General features: G+C 46.3%; 1 long non-coding RNA gene across 1 annotated transcript in view; it reads right to left on the reverse strand.

Moving 5' to 3' along the window:
* LOC137528375 (uncharacterized) overlaps nt 1-21,263 on the reverse strand; it is a 58,921-nt gene extending 37,658 nt beyond the window's left edge. The window contains exons 1-2 of the long non-coding RNA XR_011023379.1: nt 21,116-21,263; nt 19,140-19,229 (exon numbers count right to left, since the gene is read on the reverse strand). This is a non-coding gene — a long non-coding RNA (uncharacterized lncRNA). The remainder of the gene's footprint in view (nt 1-19,139; nt 19,230-21,115) is intronic.
* Nucleotides 21,264-26,763: the final 5,500 nt, after the last annotated feature.

The following is a 26,763-nucleotide window of genomic DNA, read 5'->3' on the forward strand; positions in this document are numbered from 1 at the left end:
CCGGCTACCTACCCACCCGGCTACCTAACTACCTACCCACCCGGCTACCTACCTACCTACCCACCCGGCTACCTACCTAACCACCCACCCGGCTACCTACCTAACCACCCACCCGGCTACCTACCTAACCACCCACCCGGCTACCTACCGGGCTAGTTACCAACCCACCCACCAGGCTACCTACCCACCCACCCGGCTACCCACCCACCAGGCTACCTACCTACCTACCCACCCGGCTACCTACCTAACCACCCACCCGGCTACCTACCTAACCACCCACCCGGCTACCTACCGGGCTAGTTACCAACCCACCCACCAGGCTACCTACCCACCCACTAGGCTACCTACCTACCCACCCACCAGGCTACCTACCCACCCACCAGGCTTCCTACCTACCCACCCGGCTACCTACCTACCCACCCGGCTACCTACCCACCCACCAGGCTTCCTACCTACCCACCCGGCTACCTACCTACCCACCCACCCGGCTACCCACCCACCAGGCTTCCTACCTACCTACCCACCCGGCTACCTACCTAACCACCCACCCGGCTACCTACCTAACCACCCACCCGGCTACCTACCGGGCTAGTTACCAACCCACCCACCAGGCTACCTACCCACCCACCCGGCTACCCACGCACCCACCAGGCTACCTACCTACCTACCCACCCGGCTACCTACCTAACCACCCACCCGGCTACCTACCTAATCACCCACCCGGCTACCTACCTAACCACCCACCCGGCTACCTACCGGGCTAGTTACCAACCCACCCACCAGGCTACCTACCTACCCACCCACCAGGCTACCTACCTAACCACCCACCCGGCTACCTACCGGGCTAGTTACCAACCCACCCACCAGGCTACCTACCTACCCACCCACCCACCAGGCTACCTACCTACCCACCCATCCTCCAGGCTACTTACCTACCTACCGGGCTAGTTACCCACCCACCCACCAGGCTACCTACCCACCCACCCACCAGGCTACCTACCCACCAGGCTACCTACCCACCCACCCACCAGGCTACCAACCCACCCACCCACTCACCCACCCACCAGGCTACCTATCCACCCAACCACCCATGGGAGCTGCGCGCCGGATGGAGGCTGGGACAGGAGGTCTGCTGCTGCAGGTGAGTAAATGTTTTTGTTTTATTTATATTAGCAGGTGTATGTTCTGGGCAGGTCTGCCACATGATTGCATGTATTTTCTTCGCAAATCTGCCGACATGATTGCATGTATTTTCTGGGCATATCTGCCGACATGATTGCACGTATTTTCTGGGCATATCTGCCGACTTGTTTGCACGTATTTTCTGGGCATATCTGCCGACTTGATTGCATGTATTTTCTGGGCATATCTGCCGATTTGTTTGCATGTATTTTCTGGGCATATCTGCCGACTTGATTGCACGTATTTTCTGGGCATATCTGCCGACATGATTGCACGTATTTTCTGGGCATATCTGCCGACATGATTGCACGTATTTTCTGGGCATATATGTGTATTTTCTTGAGAAAACCTGCACAATTATGTGAATTTTCTGGGGAAAGGGTCACCAAAACTTGGGCCCACTGTCTTTGCGTTGCACTTTTCAAGGGAACCTGAGGTGAGAATAATATTGAGGCTGCCATATTTCTCTCCTTTTAAGCAATACCAGTTGCCTGGCTGCCGTGCTGGTCCTCTGCCTCTTATTCTTTCAACCATAGACCCTGAACAAGCATGCAGCAGGTCAGGGGTTTCTGACAATATTGTCAGAACTGAGAAGATTAGCTGCATGCTTGTTGCTGGTGTAATTCAGTTTATTACTACAGCCAAATAGATCAGCAGGGCCGCCAGGCAACTAGTATTGTTTAAAAGGAAATAAACCCTCACCCCGGGTTCGCTTTAAGTTACAGTTAGCTCCGCCCTCATCCGGTCATTGCCACGCCCATTTCCACTACGCAGGTTGTGGCCACGCCCATATTTTGGCGCGGCGCGCGTAGCGCGCCGCAGGTCATAGGGGGCCCACAATTACAATTTTGCACAGGGGCCCACTGCTGGCTGTGTCCGCCACTGGGCTCACCCATTGTGGTTCATTGTTAGTTATGTGCACAAAGGCTTCAGCATGACACTATACAATACAGTAGAATTGCAGTTAAAACTTTTATCTTGCTGCGGAAATAGTATGGAAAGGTTAGGACCTGTCTTTCTTTTTACTGCTTATTTTACATGCCCCCCACCAAACACACACACACACACACACACACGCACACACACACACACACACACACTCTGAACTCTTATGTGACAAAAGGGAGAGGAAATCCCACTTTCTGTCACCGCTACACACCACTTAGTCACTGCTAGAGGTGTCCCCAGTGGATATTTAGTCCAACCATTTTACCCAACCATAGCTGTAAGGACTCTTTCATATGACAGTCCCAAGTTGCCTGTAGCCATGCTGAGATGTGCCATGATGTGGTTTTATGCTGGCAACAGGCAACTTATTAAGCACTGAAATACTGTATGTGGCATTACAAACACTGCCACTCGGTTGCATTGAACTGCAGCCGGAAGGTACTCAGTGGCCAGCAGATTGGAAATAGAGGAATTCAAAATAATCCTGATATGAAAACCTCTGATCCAGAAGAAAGTTAAGTATAGCCTATCAAAGCCTCTTATTGCCGGTTAATTAACCAACAACTGCCATCTATCAGATTGGCAGCAGCTGGTTTTGATAGAGTAAATATCTTTCCCATCCAGATCATTAGACATTTGCACATTAGGAGAGTTGCTCATCAGTTATCACTATTTTGGTGCAATGCAGCACAGTGTGAGCGTTACCATAAGGATTTATGTGTTTCAGGCTACATGCACAAGCTTTTATCATCCTTGTCAATTAAAACTTAATTCACTTAAGCTGTTGTTAAGGTGGACATGTAATTCAACCCAGGAATCCTGCTCCATTACAAGACGTACACACTGCAATTTTTTCATCCAGTATCTTAGCTGAATACCAGCTAATACGGATTCCAAATCTGTACTATGTAAAAAGAAATATATAACATCCCCATTACAGCACATGATGAAAATGTAAAATTTACAAAGTGTGATGCTAGAGTGATTCAACATGGATTTCCCAAACACAGTGAAACGGGACACAATCCTGACACAGGGAATATATGGGTGGCAGAGAGAACAGAAGCCATAGACTAATCAAATTACAGAAACGGGACTTGTAATCTCCCTGTAGAAAGGGAAAAGGAGGATCATGGGAGGATTAAAAATTGGAAATACATTTCTTTTCTTGGAGCTGAGTTTTGACCTTATAATAATGGGATTAAAGAGCTTTCCAAGCGGAAATCAACATTCAGATATTGTGTTTTAGAAGCCTTCACTTTGTGACATGAATTGCATTATTGTATGTCACTATCCTTTGCAGCTACTGCCACCATATGGCCATATCACATAGGTACAAACTGAATATATTTTTTAAAAAGTAGGTTTACCAGATTGTCCATTTACTTATTTACACATCTAAATAGTAGTAACAGCTTCCACAGTTCTTACAGAAAACTATTAACATCGCTAATACTCATTCGCATAAGGTTCTCAATCTAATCACTTCTGGACCTTTCTTTTCTTCCTAAGAGACCACTTTTTGTACATTTTCGAGTGCAGAACACAAATCTTACAGATTAATTGAACTTTTTTTTTTTTTATCATTTTCTCAGCTAATATTATATACATTGAAACATTGTAAGTATTTAGCAAATGAAAAAAGTACTCATAGTAGTGTTGGGCGAACAGTGTTCGCCACTGTTCGGGTTCTGCAGAACATCACCCTGTTCGGGTGATGTTCGAGTTCGGCCGAACACCTGATGGTGTTCGGCCTTTTAAGTTCGGGTTCGCCCCGAACTTCTGTATGCCCCCGAACAGGGCCGAACAGGGCCCCTGTTCGGGCGAACAGGGCCCTGTTCGGCCGAACAGGCCGCAATACGGCCCCCCTATGGGGTCGCAGGCATAAGGGGGGAGCATGCCCCGATCGCGGGGGGGGGTCGGAAATTCCCCCCACCCCCTCCGCTAGCGCTCCCCCCTCTGCCCGCTTCCCCATAAAAAAAGTTTAAATCAAGTTCAATAGTAGTGTACCTGGGCTGGTGGCATTGGCTGGCAGTGGAGTGAGGAGGAGGAGGAGTCCGAGTAGCAGAGTGACGTTGAGGCCGGGCAACGGGCGGTTCAGCGCTAGTACCCTTGTGGTACTTCCGCCCTTTCTCTGACCTCACGTCCTCTGCATACGAGGGTACGCATCACGCGTACCCTCGTATGCGTCATCACGCAGAGGACGTGAGGTCAGAGAAAGGGCGGAAGTACCACAAGGGTACTAGCGCTGAACCGCCCGCTGCCCGGCCTCAACGTCACTCTGCTATTCGGACTCCTCCTCCTCCTCACTCCACTGCCAGCCAATGCCACCAGCCCAGGTACTATTGAACTTGATTTAAACTTTTTGTATGGGGAAGCGGGCAGAGGGGGGAGCGCTAGCGGAGGGGGTGGGGGGAATTTCCGACCCCCCCCCGCGACCGGGGCATGCTCCCCCCTTATGCCTGCGACCCCATAGGGCCCCCAAAATGGGCATGTTCGGGGGTCCCATTGACTCCCATTGAGTTCGGCGTTCGGGGCCGAACATGCCGAACATCTGGCCCATGTTCGGCCTGTTCGGCCCGAACCCGAACATCCAGGTGTTCGCCCAACACTAACTCATAGCAACAAACAGAAAATAACATTAATCTTTTATTCAAGCCAACTTACTTAGTGAACTTTGTCGCTAATTAAGAGGTTGTTCACATTTGTAATAGCAGTTTTTTATTGTGAATTTCTGGGTCTTCTTTTAAAGTTTGCGTGAGCATTTTTACAACTTTTGTATGCAATTTTTTGTTTTGCAATTTTTTGGGGGATGTAAATAGTTAATTTGCATAAAGATATATCTAATTATCTTTAAAATGACATGTGATTCTTTAAGAAAAACAAAAACTTTTGTATGTTTTTTTGCATTCCCATTAACTTGCATTGAAATACAAATTGCACATAGCATAAGAAAATAAGCAGATCTGCCATCAGATTTTAAAATGCAAAAAAATCGAAAACTCAAAATCACACACAAATGAAAAAAAAATTGTAATGCCGCTGAAACAAGTTACATGTGCGTTATAATAATTGCTCGTTACTTACCTCGCCTCACTCCTGCAATGGCGACGGAGTGTAATGATCGCTCATTTCCCTCCAGCCGCCGGGTCCCACGCAGCTCTGTTCATCTTCCTCTCCTGTGATGTCAGCAGATGCCAGCCCGACCTGCTTTGCTTCCTGGAGCTGGCGTCCCCTGATACAAGGCGCGAGCGTGCCTCTCTGCTGCTCTTATGTTGCAGTGGCCGGAGGCAGTACTGCAGCCTCCCTAATTGAGTGGCAGGGTATTAAAACCCTGCACTCTCACAGATGGATGCTGTTGCAACCCTGGTCATCAGCCATGGCGTTGCATCGCCATTCCCCTTCAAGTTGTTTCCCTTCTGGCTTACCTATTGACAGGATCTCCCCTTCCCTTCATTCTCTTCTCCCCTTCCAAGTCAATCCCCTTTTTGGCACACAGGATCTCTGCCTGTCAATTATACTGCTAGTCATTTCCCTGCCTGTATCCCTGCCTATCTGATCCCTTCCTGAGATCTTCCCTGTCATCTCCCTGTCCGCAGCTCCCCTGGGTTTCCCTCAGCCTGCTAGTTTCCTCCAGAGCTCTCCCAGTCACCTGCAGTTTTCCTGGGTTTCCCTCAGCCTGCCAGTTCCCTCCGGGAGCTCTCCGAGTCACCTACAGCTTCCCTGGGTTTCCCTCAGCCTGCCAGTTTCCTCCAGGAGCTTTCTCAGTCACCTGCATCTTTCATAGGTTTTCCTCAGCCTGCCAGTTCCCTCTATGAGCTCTCCAGGAGGAGGGGGGGGAGGAGGAGGGGGGGGAGGAGGGGGGGAAGGGGAGGAGGAGGAGGAGGGGGAGGGGGAGGAGGAGGAGGGGGAGGAGGAGGAGGAGGGGGGGAGGAGGAGGAGGAGGAGGGGGGAGGAGGAGGAGGGGGGGAGGAGGAGGAGGAGGAGGGGGGGAGGAGGAGGGGGGGAGGAGGGGGGGAGGAGGGGGAGGAGGAGGAGGAGGAGGGGGAGGAGGAGTAGGAGGGGGGGAGGAGGAGGAGGAGGGGGGGAGGAGGAGGAGGGGGGGAGGAGGAGGAGGAGGGGGGGAGGAGGAGGGGGGAGGAGGAGGAGGGGGGTAGGAGGAGGAGGGGGGGAGGAGGAGGAGGGGGGGGGGAGGAGGAGGGGGGGGGAGGAGGAGGAGGAGGAGGGGGGGAGGGGGGGAGGAGGAGGAGGAGGAGGGGGGGAGGAGGAGGGGGGGAGGAGGAGGAGGGGGAGGAGGAGGAGGAGGAGGGGGAGGAGGAGGAGGAGGAGGGGGGGAGGGGGAGGAGGAGGAGGGGGGGGAGGGGGAGGAGGGGGAGGAGGAGGAGGGGGGGAGGGGGAGGGGGAGGAGGAGGAGGAGGGGGGGAGGAGGAGGAGGAGGAGGGGGAGGAGGAGGAGGAGGAGGGGGAGGAGGAGGAGGGGGAGGGGGAGGAGGAGGGGGGGAGGAGGAGGAGGGGGAGGAGGGGGAGGAGGAGGAGGAGAGAGAGAGAGAGAGAGAGAGAGAGAGAGAGAGAGAGAGAGAGAGATTTTTTTGTGCAAATCCGTCGGAATTATAAAAGTTCCGCGGAATTCCGTTTGAGAGGTATAGGAATTCCGATTTGACTACCGGAATCGGAATTAACCGAATTCCGGCCGGAATCACGGTATTCATAATTCCGCAGAATTTTCCGAGCATCCCTAATGATTAGCATAAAGCATAAAGCTTTCTCTGCATTCAAGAAGGGATACAGTTCAAGCTCAGAAACTACAGCTCTTATCAATTGTGTTAACTGTTTGAAAAGACACTATACAAAATGATATAGCATAGAATATTCTAATTTTGAATTATCAATAGAGGTTTACTTAAGATAGGTCTTGTATTATCAACATGCTTATCTTTTATGCAGACTTGAGACCAAATCTAGATATTGGGAAAGCAATAGACATGTATCCTTGTACTTTGCATAAGCCTTTGACACTGTTGCACACAACAGCATGGTGCAGAAACTGAGGATACTGGGATTAGGTGGAGATTTAGGTATGTGGATAGAGAAATTGGTAGATGACAAATGGCAAAGAATTGTAGTAAACAGATCATACTCATAATGCTCTCCTAAGGTCAGTATTTGGTCCAGTTATTTTAAATGTCTTTGTTAATCACATAGATAGTGACATAGAAAGTAATGTTGCCATCTTCTCAGGTGATACAACCTTATTTAAAAGTATCAACAATCAGCATAATAATGGCAAACTACGGAAGGATTTTGACATTATGGCTATATGGGCAGGAAAATGGCAAATTAAATTTAATGACAAGAAATGTAAGATCATTCACCGTAGCCTTGCCAATGGCATTGCATCATCTAAACTAAATAAGATGCAACTGAGAGCATCAGATATTGAGAAGGAATTGGTAATACTGGTTGAAAATAAGTCAATGCAAAGCATCTGTCTGTAGCAAAAGTAAAAAAAAAAAAATCTGACATACATAAAATGACCCAAGTATACTACTGGGTACAATGACTGACTAAGTCAAAGTAAACCTGAGACCAATAGATTACAAGGATTTATATTTACCTGGGGCTTTCTCAAAAGCTGTAGTTAATGGGCTTCCTCAGTGTCTGTCTCGTCCCCTCCCGCTGTCAGCACCGGTAGTGGTGGACTACTGTATCTGTGCAGCTCCTCCTTTGTCACGCTCCCATGGCCAGGAGCATTCTGCACCTGAGCAGCTAGTTCACTAAAGTATTTTTGTCTGTGAGTGCATTTAAAATGTTTAACCCATTGTGCTGAATAGATAAAGGGTCAGAAAGTGACCCCCTTCTAGTTACTCAAGTGGGTGGGGCTAGATATTTAGTCACACAGGTGGTGTCAGATAATACCATGAGTTTCCCCATTCTATCGCCCTCATGTGTTTAGGCTCACAGACACAGGAAAAAGCAATTGTCCCTTGACAGTGGGGCAAGCTTGCTTTGCAAAATAGTTAATTCACCAATCCCTTCACAAGGTACCCAAATGTTGAATGCGTAGACTTACGAGGGTGGGCTACACACTTTCTGGCTCCTACCTACTGACCACTAGAGATGGCCCGAACGGTTCGCCGGCAAACGGTTCCCGGCGAACTTCCGTGGTTCGCGTTCGCGGAGAACCGCAAACTTTTCCGTAAGTTCTATTTGTCCCATGATGCATCATTAGGGTCAACTTTGACCCTCTACATCACAGTCAGCAGGCACATTGTAGCCAATCAGGCTACACTCCCTCCTGGAGCCACTCCCCCCCCCCCCCCCCCTTATAAAAGGCAGGCAGCATCAGGCATTGGACTCACTCGTGTGCCTGCAGTAATTAGAGAAGGGAGAGCTGCTGCAGACTCTCATAGGGAAAGTTAGTTAGGCTCTTGTAGGCTTGTTAGCTTGCTCCTTGCTGATTCTTATTGCTAAAAAAACACCCCTCAACAGCTCTTTTGAGAGCTAATCTTGTTCTTGTGATCTATTTTTTTTTTGTGTGGCCCACTTGCAATATATACAACCCTGTCAGTCAGTCGCAGCTGGACTTTGGTGTAATTCCTACTGTGCCACTGCCAGGCCCAGCACATGTGACTACCTGTGTGTGTGACAGGCAGCTGCAGATTTGTAATCCCATCCCAATCACTGCACCTTTTCACTGTTCAGTGCACCTACCTACCTACCTACCTACCTACCTACCTACGTAAGATATATACCTGATTATATGGTGATCTGCAGAATCACCAATAATACCGGTATATCAAAAGCTGATGTGACAACAATAGCAATATGTGATAGCAAGGTTAAGTGCTTGGTGCAACAGTAGTACTGATAGATTAGCTAATCCACACCAGTGGAGCTGGTGGGCACTAACTGTACAAACCCCTCACCAGAGACTAGGGCCCTCTGGTGAGAGTAGAGTGGTCAGACTTAAACGGGTTGGCAACAGACTGGCAGATACGGTACAAAGTCAGAAGACAAAGGCAAGAAGGTTTTAACAGGCAGAGTCAGCAACAAGATCAGATGGGCAGAAGTACAGAATCACTGAGAGTAAGAATAGTCAGAACGAGCAAGAGTCATACACAGATAATACAATATTCAATTATGATTATGGCTATCAAACAATCCTATCACTATGTGAAATCCTCGGTTTCCCCCCGGATCAAAGCACACCGGATCTATCTAAGGTCTGAGCGCTAACACGAAGTATTCACAACAGCAGACAAGTTGTGAGTTAATCAGGGAAGCTTAAGAAGCAGAGGAGACCCCTTCGGCACGCCCCCCTCTCATCAACCAATGAGGAACGGCGAGCGGCGCCTCTGACGTCAGCCGACCAGCCGGTCAGCTGATGCACCTCCTCCCTGCATAAAGGTCTCGTCTATGCGCGCGCGTACGCGACATTGCAACCCTATGTGCTGCTGACAAATCCGTCCTCGCCGTGCTAGACGCCCGAGGACCGGACAGATTGCTAGGCAGGGAGATGGAGGCAGCTGCGGTGGTATCGCTGTTCACCGCAGCTGTCTCTTCTGTGTTTGTTACACCTGGTCTGCCAAGCACAGTCAGGGAAGGTACATTACTTACACAGCCCATTGGGTCAACCTGGTGACCGCTGACAAGCAGGGAGTACGTGGCTATGCAGCAGACCAACTTGTGACACCTCCACAGCTTGCAGGCAGGCCTCCTGCCACCTCCTCTCCTCCTGCTACATCCTCTTCGCTGTCATCATCCTCCTTGGCTGAGTGGCAGTTCAACTCTACTGGTGCTGCAATCTCCTCTCCAGCTACACAGCTCCAGCTCCCCAGGTCCTAAGCTACATGCCAGGTACGACGGTGTCACGCCATCTTAGACATGTCTTGCCTCAAAGCGGAGAGTCACACTGGACCAGCTCTCCTGGCTGCTCTTAACAAACAGGTAGATCAGAGGCTGACCCCGCACCAGCTGGAGATCAGCAATGTGGTGTGTGACAACGGCAGCAATCTCATTTCTGCTTTGAATTTGGGAAAGCTAACACATGTACCCTGCATGGCACATGTGCTGAATCTAGTCATTCAAAGATTTGTGTCAAAGTACCCAGGCTTAGAGGACGTCCTGAAGCAGGCCAGGAAGTTGTGTGGGCATTTCAGGCGGTCTTACACGGCCATGGCACGCTTTGCCGATATTCAGCAGAGAAACAAGTTGCCGGTGAGACGCCTGATTTGCGATAGCCCGACTTGCTGGAATTTGACCCTCCTTATGTTCTCTTGCCTGCTAGAACAGGAGAAAGCCGTCACCCAGTACCTCTACAACTACAGTAGAAGGACACACTCTAGGGAGATGGGGATATTCTGGCCAGAGTCGGATTAAGGCTTAATGGGGCCCTAAGCAAAGTAACTGATTTGCCCCCCCCCTGCCCCATCATGTCGTAATACAATCAGAAGATGCAGCTGCACAGCAACATGCTGCACACACCGGGGCAGCCGAGCTCCTGGTTGCTATGGGCAACAGCCCGCTTTCCTCTGTGGGTGCACAATGCAGGGAATAGCAGCGGCAAAATGGAGAGTGAGAGATGAATTGCTGGGACATTTGTACTCAGGGGCTGGGGCACCTTTGTGAAGAGGGCGCCAGATATCACAGCAGCAGCACTTTCCCCCTGCATCTCCAGCCTGGCAATAACAGAAAGCTCTGGACACCGCCAAACCGGAAGCTGTTCCCCAGACAGAATTACATAACGACCCCCACCACCGAACAACCGATTTCCTCCCAAATTAGACAGCCACCATGCAGCCTCCATCCCAGTGAATACGATAGTCAAGCAGAGAAGTCAGCCGCAGCGCGGGAGAATAACAGCACCAGATGACTCACATTCACCTATTGTCATCCAAGCAATAGAGGTCCCGTCATCCGGAGCCCATCTGTCTCCTCTAGAGTGCTGCCGCTCTGTTACCACTACTATTACTACTTCCTGTCTGATCTGAGAATCAGGAAGTTCAGAGCGAGCAGCTGCACTGTAGAAGAGACAGATGGGTTTCAGATGACGAGATCTCTATCGCTTGGATCATGGATAGGTGAGTGAGCGTTTGCCATCTGCTGCTATCGTTCTTGCTGCAGCTGTGGTTCTCTGTGGGAAGGGAGGGAGGAATGGGCAGCGGCAGAGCGCACAGTAGCAGAAGGGGGACCTAGGAGGAGAGCCTCACTCTGAAGACAATCAGCAGCGTACGGCATCATTTGACAAGACAAAACAAGACAACATTTATATCGCGCTTTTCTCCTGGCGGACTCAAAGCGCCAGAGCTGCAGCCACTAGGATGCGCCCTATAGGCAGTAGCAGTGTTAGAGAGACTTGCCTAAGGTCTCCTACTGAATAGGTGCTGGCTTACTGAACAGGCAGAGCCGAGATTCGAACCCTGGTCTCCTGTGTCAGAGGCAGAGCCCTTAAAGGGACTCCGAGCAGTGCCTGTGTGTATGCCTTTAAGCATACCCACAACTAATTAATTACATCCTCACACCTACCAGCATGATGTTTGTAATTATATCCCCCTGGGTTCCTTATATTTCATTGCATTGTGCTGAATCGAGCTGCCGACTTTGGAGAAAAGTCGTCCTGTGGCCGCGATTTCGATCGCGAAAATAGTGAAAACTAAAAGGCATAGGGTGGCCATTTATATATAATTGGAAAGAGGAGAAAGAGAGCTTTAAAATGATATGCATCTTTCCATAGTTACTGCACTGCTCAGAGTCCCTTTAACCATTATTCTATCCAGCCACCGCTGACAGGATGGCGAGGGCTGGTTTATGTGCTGATGGGGCCCCTTTGACTCTGAATGGGGCCCCAAGTGACAGCTTTTGTTGCCTGGTCGGTAATCCGGCCCTGGTTCTGGCCCAACAACTAGACACTCATGCAAAATGCATGCAGGCTCATGCGGCCGTCTGAGGAGGTGAATAACCTGGTGAGTCGCAGTGAAGGCACCATCAGCGACTTGATCCCGTACACTTACTTCCTGGAGCGTGCCATGCGTAGAGTGGTGGATCAAGCTGTGGAATAGCGTAAACAGGAACAGTTACAGGAGGAAGCGTTGTGGTATCAATTCTCATCAGAACCAGATGTTTCTTCAACACCTGCGGCAGCACAGAGGGGGGAGGAGGAGGAAGAGTCGTGTGGGGATGAGGAGTCAGATTCGGATGATGAGGAAGGTGTTTCTTTGGAGGAGGAGGAAGCGGCGGCAGAAGAACAACCGCAGCAGGCGTCGCAGGGGGCTTGTGCTGTTCAACGTTCCCGTGATATTGTTCGTGGCTGGGGGGAGGAGTAGGACTTACTTGATGTCACTGAGGAAGAGCAAGAGGAGATGGATAGTATGTCTGGATCCAACTTTGTGCAGATGGCGTCTTTCATGCTGCCCAGCCTGTTGAGGGACCCCCGTATAAAAAAACTCAAAGGCAATGAGCTGTACTGGGTGGCCACGCTACTAGACCCTCGGTATAGGCACAAAGTGGCAGAGATGTTTCCAAATCACCAGAAAGCAGAAAGGATGCAGCACTTGCAGAACAAGCTTTACAATGCATTTAAGTGTGATGTCACAGCACAACGCAATAAAGGTACCACTGCCAGTAATCCTTCTCCCATGTCCACGCAGGCAAGGACAGGACGCTCCAGCGATCTCATGGTGATGTCGGACATGCAGACATTCTTTAGTCCAACTCCTTGCCTTAGTCCTTCCGGATCCGCCCTCCACCAGTGCCTGGACCAGCAGGTAGCTGACTACCTGGCCTTAAAGGGATACTGTAGGGGGGTCGGGGGAAAATTAGCTGAACTTACCCGGGGCTTCTAATGGTCCCCCGCAGACATCCTGTGTTGGCGCAGCCACCCCCCAATACTCCGGCCCCGCCTCCAGTTCACTTCTGGAATTTCTGACTTTAAAATCAGAAAACCACTGCGTCTGCACGCCCGTGTCCTCGCTCCCGCTGATGTCACCAGGAGTGTACTGCGCAGACACAGACCATACTATGCCTGCGCCGTGCGCTCTTGATGACATCAGCGGGATCGAGGACACATCAACGCAGGCGCAGTGGTTTTCAAACTTTAAAGTCTGAAATTCCAGAGGTGAACTGGAGGCGGGGCCGGAGCATCGGTGAGTGGCTGCTCCAACACAGGATGTCAGCGGGGGACCGTTAGAAGCCCCGGGTAAGTTCAACTCATTTTCCCCCGACCCCCCTACAGTATCCCTTTAAGTGTGGATGTAGACACTGTGAGCAGCGATGAACCCTTGGACTACTGGGTGCGCATGCTTGACCTGTGGCCAGAGCTGTCACAATTTGCCATCCAACTTCTGTCTTGCCCTGCCTCAAGCGTCCTGTCAGAAAGAACCTTCAGCGCAGCTGGAGGCATTGTCACTGAGAAGAGAAGTCGCTTAAGTCACAAAAGTGTTCAGTACCTCACCTATATCAAAATGAATTAGGCATGGATCCCGGAGGGCTACTGCCTGCCCGAAGACTAGGTCAGTCCCCACACACAGCATCTCTGCCTGCACGCCGTGTGACTGCCTGCCCCAAGACTAAGTCGCTCCCCACACAGCACCTCTGCCCACAGGCCGCTTGACTGCCTTCTCCGCCACCACCAACAGGGTCCAGGACTCCAGGTGGATTCCTGAATTTTTAAGGCCGCTGCTATACTAATTTTTCTGGTGCGTGTACATGCCTGCCTAATTTTTCTGGCTGCACTGCAGCTGCAACAACAAAACAAAAGGCATGTACATGTGCCAATACCCCATGGTTACCATCACCTTGCCGCGGTGAAGGGGCTTGCGTATCACAATAAAGCAATGGCCGACGGCTGTATGAGTGTCTCGGGGGGGGCATACCAGAGATAATAAGGTCGTTGCTTCATTGTGGACGGACCAAATTTGATCAGCTAGACAGTCACTGTTGTTCTATCATTGAGCTACCACAGCCCGGCGACCAGATGGGCTTGAAAACCGCCACGGCCTGCACTCTCGCCATGGTGCGCACCAGTCCAGCACGGCCGTCACTACACAAACAGCTGTTTGTGGTGCGTTACACAGTGAGTTTGGTGTGTCAGTGTGAAGCAGTACTTTAATTACACTCCCTGATTGATGTATACACATGCAAGATGTTTTAAAGCACTTTAGGCCTGCAATTTAGCATTCAATGTGATTTCTGCCCTTAAAACGCTGCTTTGCGTCAAATCCAGCTTGTTTCCCGGGACTTTTGGCGTCTATCCCACTCATCCATGCAAAAACTCAGATGTTAGACCCCTTGAAACATCTTTTCCATCACTTTTTTGGCCAGCATAAGTGTTCCTAGTTTTCAAAGTTCACCTCCCCATTGAAGTCTATTGCGGTTCGCGAAAGTTTGCGTTCGCGGTTCGTGAACTACTAGATAACCTAAAAAACACACTGCCTCTAGGATTGAATATTGTATACTACCCCACCTCTTGTTACACTTTTTATTCATATTACTTTTGACTAGGAATGATCGGAAACAGCAAATTCCGTTCCGCCGAAATTCGTGCATTCCGCCAGCGCTTAATTCCATCGCTATGAAAATCCTTTGGAGTTTTCGAAAAATTCCGGATTCAGACGGAAAAATTAAAGTAATCGCAAATGGAACCTTGTTTATGCTAAATAGTAGCCCATAAAACCTATTGACTTTTCCTCCCTCCTCCCGAGGTCTTATCTTCCAGGGAATTGTAGGATTTCAAAAGCCAGCTTACATACATTGGCCGGGAATCGAACCCAGGTCTAATGCTTGGTAGGCAGCTCTCCTCACCCCTATACCACCACCAACACTACATGCTTCAGCCAGCCTAGCATGTACCATTATGATATATGCAAGAGAAAAATTAGCTTGTAGGATGTAGGCCTACCACTCTGTAGGCTGCTATCCTAACCATTATACCACCAACACAACACACTGCAATGCTACATGCTGAAGCCAGCCTAGCATGTACCATTATGATATATCCAAGAGAAAAATGAGCTTGCTTAGAGATTTGTAGGATGTCAAAAGCCAACTCACATACATTGGCCAGGAATCGAACCCAGGCCTACCACTCTGTGTTGTGTTGGTGGTATAATGGTTAGGATAGCAGCCAACAGAGCGGTAGGCCTGGGTTCGATTCCTGGCCAATGTATGTGAGTTGGCTTTTGACATCCTACAAATCCCTAAGCAAGCTCATTTTTCTCTTGGATATATCATAATGGTGCATGCTAGGCTGGCATCAGCATGTAGTGTTGGTGGTGGTATAGTGGTGTGGAGAACTGCCTACCAAGCATTAGACCTGGGTTTGATTCCCGGCCAATGTATGTAAGCTGGCTTTTGAAATTCTACAATTCCCTGGAAGACAAGACCCTCTTCCTCCCTCCAGGAGGAGGGAGGAAGGAAATAAGGAAGTCTGTAGAGCAGAAATACCTCTTATTGGGCAAAAATTAGTTCGGTGGGGAAAAAAATTGCATTCAGTAAAATTCCGCAGAACTTCGTATTTTTCCGCGGAAATTCTGCCATAGTGATAAAGCAATTCCGTTCCGTCACAACGGAATGGAATCACCAAATTCCAGCCAGAATCACAGAATTCTTAATTCCGCGGAATCCAGCGACCATCCCTACTTTTGACACTCTAATTACTAAGTCTGTGTTTTGTACCAATTCTCTATTTCGTATATTGATGTATACCATTGTCTGTATTATTTTGTCGTAACCCATGTCCGTTTCTTAATTTGTACAGTGTCATGGAATATGAGGGCACTTTATAAATCAATAATAATAATAAACTATGTCTAGGGCCTGTTTCCACTACACTCCGATTAGATGCAGAATGGATGCAGAAAACTGACTCCAATGAATGCCTATGGGCCATATTACATTCTGTATGTATTAAATGACAAGCAGGCAGGAAAACAGCTAAGAGAGTCTGGCTTTATGTGTTCTGGTCCAATTTTAAGTGGCCAGTGGTACTGCATGGAATTAGGGAATCACAGTAAATACTAATAGTGTATATAGCAGACAAAAACATCTTCAAACTCATTTTGTTTGGCGAATTAAAGGTTTACTTCTTCGGGAATCCTACTACAACCCTTACAAAGAGCCAGCAATATACCTCTTCAATGGAAGTTGTAATGCTCAGAAAAACCTGAGCAGTATAATCATACAGTATATAAAGATATAATACAGCACACAAATCATGTGTAAAGCCTCTTGCACACTACATGCAATTCTGATTTTTTTATGCAATCCAAATTTTGATTCTGATTAAAAAATGTAGCAGCCTGCAGTACTTTTTATCAGAATCAAAAATCGGATCGTATAAAAAATTAGAATCACATATAGTGTGCAAAAGGCCTAAAGAATAAGTGCAGTGACAAGAGTCAGAGTACCATGGTGAAATCAACATTAATATTGAAACTGACTGATTCCTGAGATGTGTTAAAGTCATATTTTCTTTCATCAGTTATACATAGGTTGATATTTACAGTGATTCTCTAAATGTGGCCAATAACATGAGCCCCACAAAGTGTAACTGAACAGACTCTTGAAAAGTCAACCACTCCTACTAGGTTCCCTGACTACTGTTATGCTCCCAGTTCCATTCCACATGTGGTACAGTATCAGTGGAAATGCCTCTGCGATCTTCCAGAGAGGTCAGGGAGTGACGATGCCTGGTCCTCCACGATGGCAGCACCACATGTCAATCCTGCACCAGCCGGGGACAGAATTGAAAACTAAGTATGCCTGCAGAGTCCTCAGCTGAGACAGCAATAGTGATCAACTGATGTCCCGGTGCTTGATAGAGGGAGGCATGCACCAGGATGCACAAATGTGCAATGTAACTAGAGCCCCGGATTGTGTTGCAGTTGAGCCCTACTCCCAATGATGCACATGTGCTGCAGCGAGGATCAGTGTCACTCATCCCCTCCACCCTGAAGGGGGGACAGAAGAGCTCAAAGTGGGACAGGGGAGGACACAGGGGGACAGGAGTGTCATATGGTCTGAAAAATAGGGTACTTTGTTTTTAATGAGCACACAGATAATTATATTCTTAAAGCGGAATATAACCCTGCATTTCAACTTTGCTATAAAACATTATTTACAGTATATTATATGCAACCAGCATTTTTTTTTTTACTAGACCAGCATTGGAAGGGTTACACAGGGCTTTAAAGTTCCTTTAGATTTCTGCAGACGCATCCGAAGCTGAAAAGAGATACATTTTGTTTACAGAAATGTATCTAAGTGTTGAATGACTCATCTCTCTGACTGAGAAGGAGCTTGGAGGACTGCCAAAGAGTGTGTAACTGTTTATCAATAGATATATAGAATGTAACAATCTGAACTTCTGCATATCTCTCCACGGAACTTGAAACGTCTGTGTTTAACCCTTCCAATGCTGGTCTAGTAAAAAAAAATGCTTTTTGCATATAATATGCTGTAAATAATATTTTAGAGCAAAGTTGAAATGCAGGGTTATATTCCGCTTTAACAATATTTATGATGAAGTAAGATTGTGATTTTTAACTATTCACATACCTGTATACTTTGTATATTTGCATTCTACTTATACGCTACTCTTCCCTTCCCCCATATCCCAACCCTCATTGATATTTTTTTAAGGATTAGTTCAGATTGGAGCAATGGAGGGCTCCTATTTTATTAAAACAAGATTGTCAGCCACAAAATCAAATTCCATTTACTCACTGCTCTGTGCTTATTATGCAGCCTGGAACCTAACCCTGCATTGCAAGCATTCCAATCTAATTATAAATGTTTTTGCTGTAATAAATCCTAACTCAGGCAGCCTGGCTCTATTTGGTACATTGCCGATAAAAAAGAAGCTTGTCATCTTCCTGCTCCTCACTGATTGGCTAAGGATAGTTCAGTGAGCTCCTGAAATATGATCTATGCTGTGCTCAAATGTGTTTACAAAGCAAGCTAGATATTTATTATCTAGATATCTAACAGAATCTATTGAAGTACAGTGTTGCACTGTTCGATCCAGAGCAATGCTATGGGTCATCATTCTGCTGCCGATTTCGACCTGCCACTGATCGGCCTAGATTTTCCATCTGGTCCAATCAATCAATGGAATGATTGATCAGGCTAATTGCTGCATCAATTTCTAGCCAATTCAATCAGAGTGAAAGTGGGAGAAATTGATCATTGTATGGCCATTGGCCACCTTAAAGCGATATTGTCACCATAAAAATTACATTTCAACAGCAACTGGTCTGGGTGTATTAAGTGATAAAGATGCTAATCCTGCATTCAAAACTTGAAAAACTTTTTCTGCTGTTATGGTTTGTAGTCATCACATACTTTAGGAGCACTGGCCCTAGTGCCAAACAGTGCCAAAGAGTTGAATGCTGGGAGTTATTTTTATCTATAATATATTCCTCCTCTTCCATGTATTTCCCTGCCTAGCTGCTTATCAGAAACACCCTCTGATTACTTGTGTTTACAAGCAAGGCTGAGGTGACTCAGTGATTGGATGTGTAAATAAAAAAAGACAGTTGTTGCAGTTATTAGTATACACCTCAGTGGGAGTGTCTGAAGACTCTGGGAGGAGGGCATATAATGAATACACAATGAGCAAGAGAAGGGAGGGGGGAAACAAGAGTCAGGGAGGATATGATGTCTTATGTGAGATTTTGCTGCTGTCAGTGTTGCCATTGATAGTCCAGACTTCCTGCAACTAGGACCTCCATGGACCTTCTCAGATTTAATAAGGACTCCTGAGGTCTGAGAATGTCAAATGAGCAACAACACTAAAACAAATTCACAGAGGTTCTAAAATTTTATTTTTCCCAATTATGTGTTACAGCACAAATGTATCCACTTCTTGTCAGAACAGGAAGTTAATAGGGATATAGACTAGAATTAAATCTTCTTTTTACCATATTCAATATTAAAATAAATATGGAGTGTGACTTAAAGAAAACCTGAACTAAAAATTAAAAGTCAAAATAAACATAAACAGGTCATACTTACCTCCCATGTAGTCTACTCCTCAATCTCTTTCTCCTCTCCCGCATCCTGTTTGTCCACTGTGATACAGGTTCCCTTTAAAGGTAACCTGAACTGAGTAAAATTATTTAAAATAAACACATGAGGTAACTTCAAATGAACATTACATAGTTACCTTGTCATTAGTTCCACTCAGAAGCTCACCATTTTCTTCTTACAGTGATCCCTTCCAGTTCTGACAACATTTTGTCAGAACTGAAATATATCAGTGCTGTAATATGTACGAACAGAGGCGCCAAGCAGAGTAAAACAATGTTCTAAAAACGATAAAAAGAGGGAAGTCGAGGTGGACTTACCTCCCTCTGGTAGTGGACATATACTCAAATGCAGAGTAAAAAAATATACAATTTATTCACAGCTCCATAAAATCGCAACGCGTTTCGCGGTCAACAATCCCGCTTCATCAGGCATTACAGCGTGTGAGCGCTTTATGGACCTGAACCAGTTTTATATGCTCTTGTACTGCCTGATGAAGCGGGATTGTTGACCGCGAAACGCGTTGAGATTTTATGGAGCTGTGAATAAATTGTATATTTTTTACTCTGCATTTGAGTATATGTCCACTACCAGAGGGAGGTAAGTCCACCTCGACTTCCCTCTTTTTATCATTTTTAGAACATTGTTTTACTCTGCTTGGCGCCTCTGTTCGTACATATTACAGCACGATTAAGTCCACCCCTGGTGGAGGGGTTCTTTCCCCATTTTCCTATCTACAGAGAGCGACTTTTATACCTGAGTGGGGTCAGGTACTAATACTCCCCACCTGCCTGTCAAGTGGTTACCTGATGGTAGCCCACCTTTGTGAGTATAAGAACCTTTGACATTACATTATATATTGAGCTTACCAGACAATATTGCACTATTGGGCTCTTGGTGTCCTCTGTTTTGTTTTTACATGAAATATATCAGTTGCTGTCAGTTATATATCAGTTACTGTCAGTTATAGCTGAGAGGACAACTGATGTGCCAGTTAATGTCCATGTTTCCCTATGGCTCACATGGGCAATGTTACAGTTTAACAGTGTGCTGACCAGAAAGCTGTTATGGGGTAATGGCCATTTTCAAAATGGAGGACAGAGAATTCCCTTGATCACAGTGGACAAACAGGACGCGGGAGAGGAGAAAGAGATTGAGGAGTAGACTACACGGGAGATAAGTATGACATGTGTATATTTATTTTGACGTTTAATTTTCAGTTTAGGTTTTCTTTAAACACATGTGATTGCAAGTTTAAATCTTGCCCTGGCCTATTCACGGACAGTGCCATAAAGTATCAGCTATGTCAGATACCCTAACCTTCATTTTTATAGGTTTTTTTGTCAGTTTTATTTGTTGTTGTAATTTTTGTTTTGTAATGTTATTGTTTAGGTTGAATTTCACAAAGTATGGTGATTTAGTACTCTGCCTCTGCAAAGTGCATTTGGTTTCCAAAACATTAGCTGAGGGAGACAGATTCCAAAGAATGGGTTAAAAATCTTAAACTAATATTTAGATGGTGTCTGAAACTTATCATGTAGGGCAGTTTCTAAAAATTGTCACCAGTATACATTTCTTGACAACAGCTGTGCAGCTCTCCCTGACTTTAGGATCAAATTAGCACTGTTTTCTTCTGGGATTGGTTTGTACTGTGGTGCATTCCACAGTATTTCCCTAAGACATTGTGGTGTACATATGAGAAGCTGCTAAGTATGCATATATTGTACTGGGAAACATATAGCATATGTTGTAGCTGTATCTGTGTTTTTATAAGTTTGTTTACAAAAACACTATGACACTTTCTTACAGTTTCTACTTGATTACTTCAGTTTAAAGTCTATGTTATGTAATGTTTATAAATGCTGGTCACCAGACATAAAAGCTAGTAGCAAAAAAAGTTTCTGTACCGTGTTAGCCAAACAAATTATATAGGTAGAAAAAAAACGTTTTGTAAGAAATAATACCTTTTAATGGCTAACTAATAGAGTTAAATGATGCAAGCTTTCTGGGATCTAGTCCCCTTCTTCAGGCATATTTTCAGATGTTAGCTGAAGTAAAACACTGATGCAGATAAATGGTAAACACGAAGATGACAGTTGTGCTGGTAACTGTTTATCCGTTAGGTGTCAGGTGATCAGCAGGCTGGAGCCAGTGAGTTAGTGCAACCATACATGAAATCCAGCAGGTTTCTGAAGATCATGAAGCCAAATCAATCATGTTACATAAGGTGTCATGAATCCTGTTCCACAATTTAAACCTTCTGTTAATGTCTTGAACATTTTCATAAATTTGTACTCAGAAACTTTTCTTGATTGATCATTTTTGAAGTTACCCTTAAGAACAAGTACTTTTAGATCTTGCATGCTGTGTCCTGGTTCACAGAAGTGTTGGCCCACTGGTGTGTCCATTTTACCCTCATTAAAGAAAACCTGAACTGAAAATGAAAAGTCAAAATAAGCATACACAAGTCATACTTACCTCCCATGTAGTCTACTCCTCAGTGTCTTTCTCCTGTCCCGCGCCCTGTTTGTTCACTGTGATCAAGGGAATTTTCCGTCCTCCATTTTAAAAATGGCCATTATCCATAACAGCTTTCTGGTCAGCACACAGTTAAACTGTAACATCGCCCACTTGAGCCATAGGGAAACATGGACATTACCTGGTACATCAGTTTTCCTCTCAGCCATAACTGACAGCAACTGATACTTTACTGACGGCAACTGATATATTTCATATCTGACAAAATATTGTCAGAACTGGAAGGGATTATTGTCAGAAGAAAATGGTGAGCTTCTGAGAGGAACTGATGGCAAGGTAACTATGTAATGTTCATTTGAAGTTACCTCATGTGTTTATTTTAAATAATTTTACTCAGTACAGGTTCTCTTTAATTTTAAAGCGGTGATGGTTCATTCTTGTGCGCAGTTTTTGTCCTGTTTCTCCTATATAGATTCTTCTTGAGGGGCATTTCATGCAGCGTATCATGTATACAACATTGGATGACTCGCAGGAAAATTGGTCTTGTATTTAATGATATTTCTGTGAGTTTGGTATTTGTATTTGGCTTGTGCTCAAGATATAAGGGCAGGTCTCACACCTTGTGTTATTGCAGGGTAATGTGCCTGGAGTATCTGGTGTAGATAATGCACTTCTGATAATCATTTGTCTCAAATTGGGAGGTTGTCTGAAAGCAAGCAGTGGTAAATCAGGAAAAACATCCTTCAGGCGTTTGTCTTTATGGAGTATTGGTTGTAGGGCTTTTGATATCTTCCTCAGTGTCTTTAATTTTGGGTTGTAAGTTACCACAATTGGGATTCAGACATAAAAGATAAACTCATCTCCTTCCTGTTTTTCTTATTGCTGAAAGGTCCTCCACAGTTTCTGTTTTATAAACCAAAAGTGTTTGGCTTGTGTGAAAAGATTATACGTGTACATATAAGATGCATGCCGTGGGAATTTAAGTACTGGAAAGATCCACACCACAAATAGAATATCTGTAAATTATCACCATTCTACTATGAATCACCAAGTAATTCCTTACTCTGACGCAAGCCCTCCCTCTCAAAGCCTAACCCTAACCAACTCCCCGCTGATGTCTGAATCTAAGAGCTCCCTGTTGATGCCTAAACCTAAAGACCCCCACGCCAATGCTTAACTCCAATTACTCCCCACCGATGCCTAACCTTGAGAATTCCCTTCTTAGGCCCTGTTCACACCCGAGCAGTTTGTCTGCGATTTTGGCAAAACGCTCAAGTGCTAGCGCTTTTGAAAGCGCTAGTGCAATAGAAATCTATGGGCCTGTTCTCATTCGCCTATCAATAACTGAATTCAGCTCCCTCAGTACTCGGGGATGGATGCCATCTGGGCCAGGTGCCTTATTTATCTTGATTTTATCTACGCATGCCTTCACACCTTCCTGTGTTAGGCAATACAGAATTAATTAATAAGGTAGATTGGGAAAAAACCAGGACTGTATCGTGGGACAAGGGCAAAGACATGAAGACAGAAATAAAGCATGCATTTAAAAGATCCCTGACTGATCTTTTAAGAGTCCTATATTCTGAACCTTTTTCATTTATGTATTTGTAAAACTTTTTTTAGATTTAACTTTGTCACTAGTCACTTGTTTTTCATCTTCCTAATGTGCAGGCCTGATTACATTTTTACAAGTTTTGTTACATTCCTTACATTTCAATAATGCAGATGCAGTCTCATCCTGCTATAAGACCGTAAAGGCACTCATTTTACACTTAATCATGTCCAGAACATTATTTATCCATGCTGGCCTTCTTCTAGATCTAGAATTTTTACTTCCATAAGGTATATACTGTATATTTTTCAATAGTCATTAAGAATCTGTTTGAAAGTTAGCCATTTACTTTCAGTGTATTTGCCCTGTAATTTACTATCCCAGTCTAGCAGACTTGGTGAGTCTCTGAGCTTCTTAAAGTCGGCTTTTCTAAAATTCATAGTTTTAGTTGTCCCCCGCTAACATCTATGTTATGTTGCACGTCAAATGTTACTATGTCATGGTCATTGTTTCCCAAGTGTTCTAGAATTTTCACATTGGATATTGTATCTAGAGATGGCTCGAACGGTTCGCATGCGAACTTCGGTGGTTTGCGTTCGCTGTGAACTGTGAACTATATGTGAGTTCGACCCGCCCCCTACAGTACATCATTAGGGTCAACTTTGACCCTTTACATCACAGTCAACAGACACAAGGTAGCCAATCAGGCAACACTCCCTCCTGGAGCCCCCCACCCCCCCCTAATAAAACGCAGGCAGTGTCAGCCTTTTCACTCACTCGTGTGGCTGCAGTAATTAGAGAAGGGAGAGAACCTGCTGACATAGGGAAAGCTTAGTTAGGCTCTTGTGTTAGGCTTGTTAGGTTGCTCCTTCTTGCTGATACTTATTGCTAAAAAGCACTACTTATCCTCAACAGATCTGTTGAGAGCTAATGTTGTTCCTGTGATCTATTTTTTTTTTGTGTGTGTGTGTGTGTCCCACAGACATTTGTGTTATTGCGTTGTGTTGCATATACAGCCCTGTCAGTCAGTCACAGCTGCTGGACCTTGGCCCCTTGGTAATGCCTACTGTGCCACTGCCAGGCCCAGCACATTCAGTGACTACCTGTGTGTGTGACAGCTGCACATTTGTAATACCAATCACTGCATACCCACCTGTTCAGTGCACCTACCTACCTACGTGAGCGCACGCAGTTTTATATAACACCAGCCACTGCACCTGTTCACGGTACCTGTGTGTGTGACAGCTGCACATTTGTAATACCAATCACTGCATACCCACCTGTTCAGTGCACCTACCTACCTACATAAGCGCATGCAGTTTTATATACTACCAGTCGCTGCACCTGTTCACGGTACATGTGTGTGTGACAGCTGCACATTTGTAATACCAATCACTGCATACCCACCTGTTCAGTGCACCTACCTACCTATGTGAGTGCACGCAGTTTTATATAACACCAGTCACTGCACCTGTTCACGGTACCTGTGTGTGTGACAGCTGCACATTTGTAATACCAATCACTGCATACCCACCTGTTCAGTGCACCTACCTATCTACGTGAGCGCACGCACTTTTATATACCACCAGTCACTGCACCTGTTCATGGTACCTGTGTGTGACAGCTGCACATTTGTAATACCAATCACTGCATACCCACCTGTTCAGTGCCCCTACCTACCTACGTGAGTGCACACAGTTTTATATAACACCAGTCACTGCACCTGTTCACGGTACCTGTGTGTGTGACAGCTGCACATTTGTAATACCAATCACTGCATACCCACCTGTTCAGTGCACCTACCTATCTACGTGAGCACATGCAGTTTTATATACCACCAGCCACTGCACCTGTTCACGGTACCTGCGTGTGTGACAGCTGCACATTGTATTGATACCAGTCACTGCATACCTGTTCACTGCACCTGTGTGACTGCACATTGTATTCGTCAAGTTAGTGCATACCTTTCACTTCATCCCCCCCCCCCAATATGGGCAAAACAGGCAGAGGCAGGCCACCCGGCAGGTCTATTAGAGGTCGTGCTGAAGTGATTTCATGCAGCCCTGGACCAAAGTACAGTGTTCAGAAGGCGCGTGCCATCAACCCCCAAGATTGTCAGGACGTAGATGACTAATTAACACAGAACACCTCATCTTCCTTAGCTTCCGCACGGAAGCATGACATATCTACCTCCTCCTGCTCTGATTCTGGCACTCACTTAACACTCCTGCGTAGGGACAACTTCCTTACAAAGGCACATAATGACAAAGCACAAACTGCAATGGGATGACCACCTGAGGAAAAGCAGCACACAAAAGCAAAGCCACACACCGCAGTGGAAGATAACAGGCCCCAATTATTTCTCAAAATAGGTGATACCCAAACTGTACCGTGATGTTGAAAGTGGCAAGTGGTGTCATCTCTGGCACACAGCGTGGGGTCAAGGGTCCATCTGACCACGTGGTCTGCAAAGCACGGTCAGGCCTGCCTAAAGACTAAGTCAGTCCGCACACACTGCATCTCTGCCTGCACGCCGTGTGACTGCCTGCCCCAAGACTAAGTCGCTCCCCACACAGCATCTCTGCCTGCAGGCCACTTGACTGCCTTCTTCGTCACCAACAACAGGGTCCAGGACTCCAGGCGGATTCCTGAATTTTTAAGCTAGCAGCGGCCGCTATAATAATTTTTCTGGTGCGTGCACATGCCTGCCTAATTTTTCTGGCTGCAACAACAAAACAAAAGGCATGTACATGTGTCAATTCCCCTTCATGATCATTACCTTGCTGCGGTGAAGGGGCTTGCGTATCACAATGAAGCAATGACCGACGGCTATATGAGTGTTTCGGGGGGAGCGGGGGGGGGGGGGCGCACACCCAAGATAATAAGGCCGTTGCTTTATTGTGGATAGACCAAATTCGATCAGCTGGACAGTCACTGTTCTATCATTGAGCTACCTCAGCCCGGCGACCATATGGGCTGGAAAACCGCCGTCACCTGTACTCTCGTCATGGTGCGCACCAGTCCAGCACAACCGTCACTACACAAACAGCTGTTTGCGGTGCGTTACACAGTGAGTTTGGTCTGTCAGTGTGAAGCAGTACACTAATTACACTACACTACACTACACTACACTACACTAAACTAATAACATATACACATGCAAGATGTTTTAAAGCACTTTAGGCCTCCAATTTAGCATGCAATGTGATTTCTGCCCTTAAAACGCTGCTGTGCGTCAAATCCAGATTTTTTCCCGGGACTTTTCGCGTGTATCCCACTCCCCCATGCAAAAACTCAGATGTTAGACCCCTTGAAACATCTTTTCCATCACTTTTGTGGCCAGCATAAATGTTTCTAATTTTCGAAGTACGCCTCCCCATTGAAGTCTATTGCGGTTCGCAAAAGTTTGTGCAAACCAAACTTTTTGCGGAGGTTAGCGTTCGAGATTCGCGAACCGAAAATCGGAGGTTCGAGCCATCTCTAATTGTATCTAATGTATTTGAAATTACCAAATCAAACAGAGCATCTCCCCTAATCCTAAACTTCTCTCCGCCACACCTAACCAGTGGCTTAACCTACGGA

The sequence above is a fragment of the Hyperolius riggenbachi genome, chromosome 8 (assembly GCF_040937935.1).
Source record: "Hyperolius riggenbachi isolate aHypRig1 chromosome 8, aHypRig1.pri, whole genome shotgun sequence".
NCBI classification, from domain to species: Eukaryota; Metazoa; Chordata; class Amphibia; order Anura; family Hyperoliidae; genus Hyperolius; species Hyperolius riggenbachi.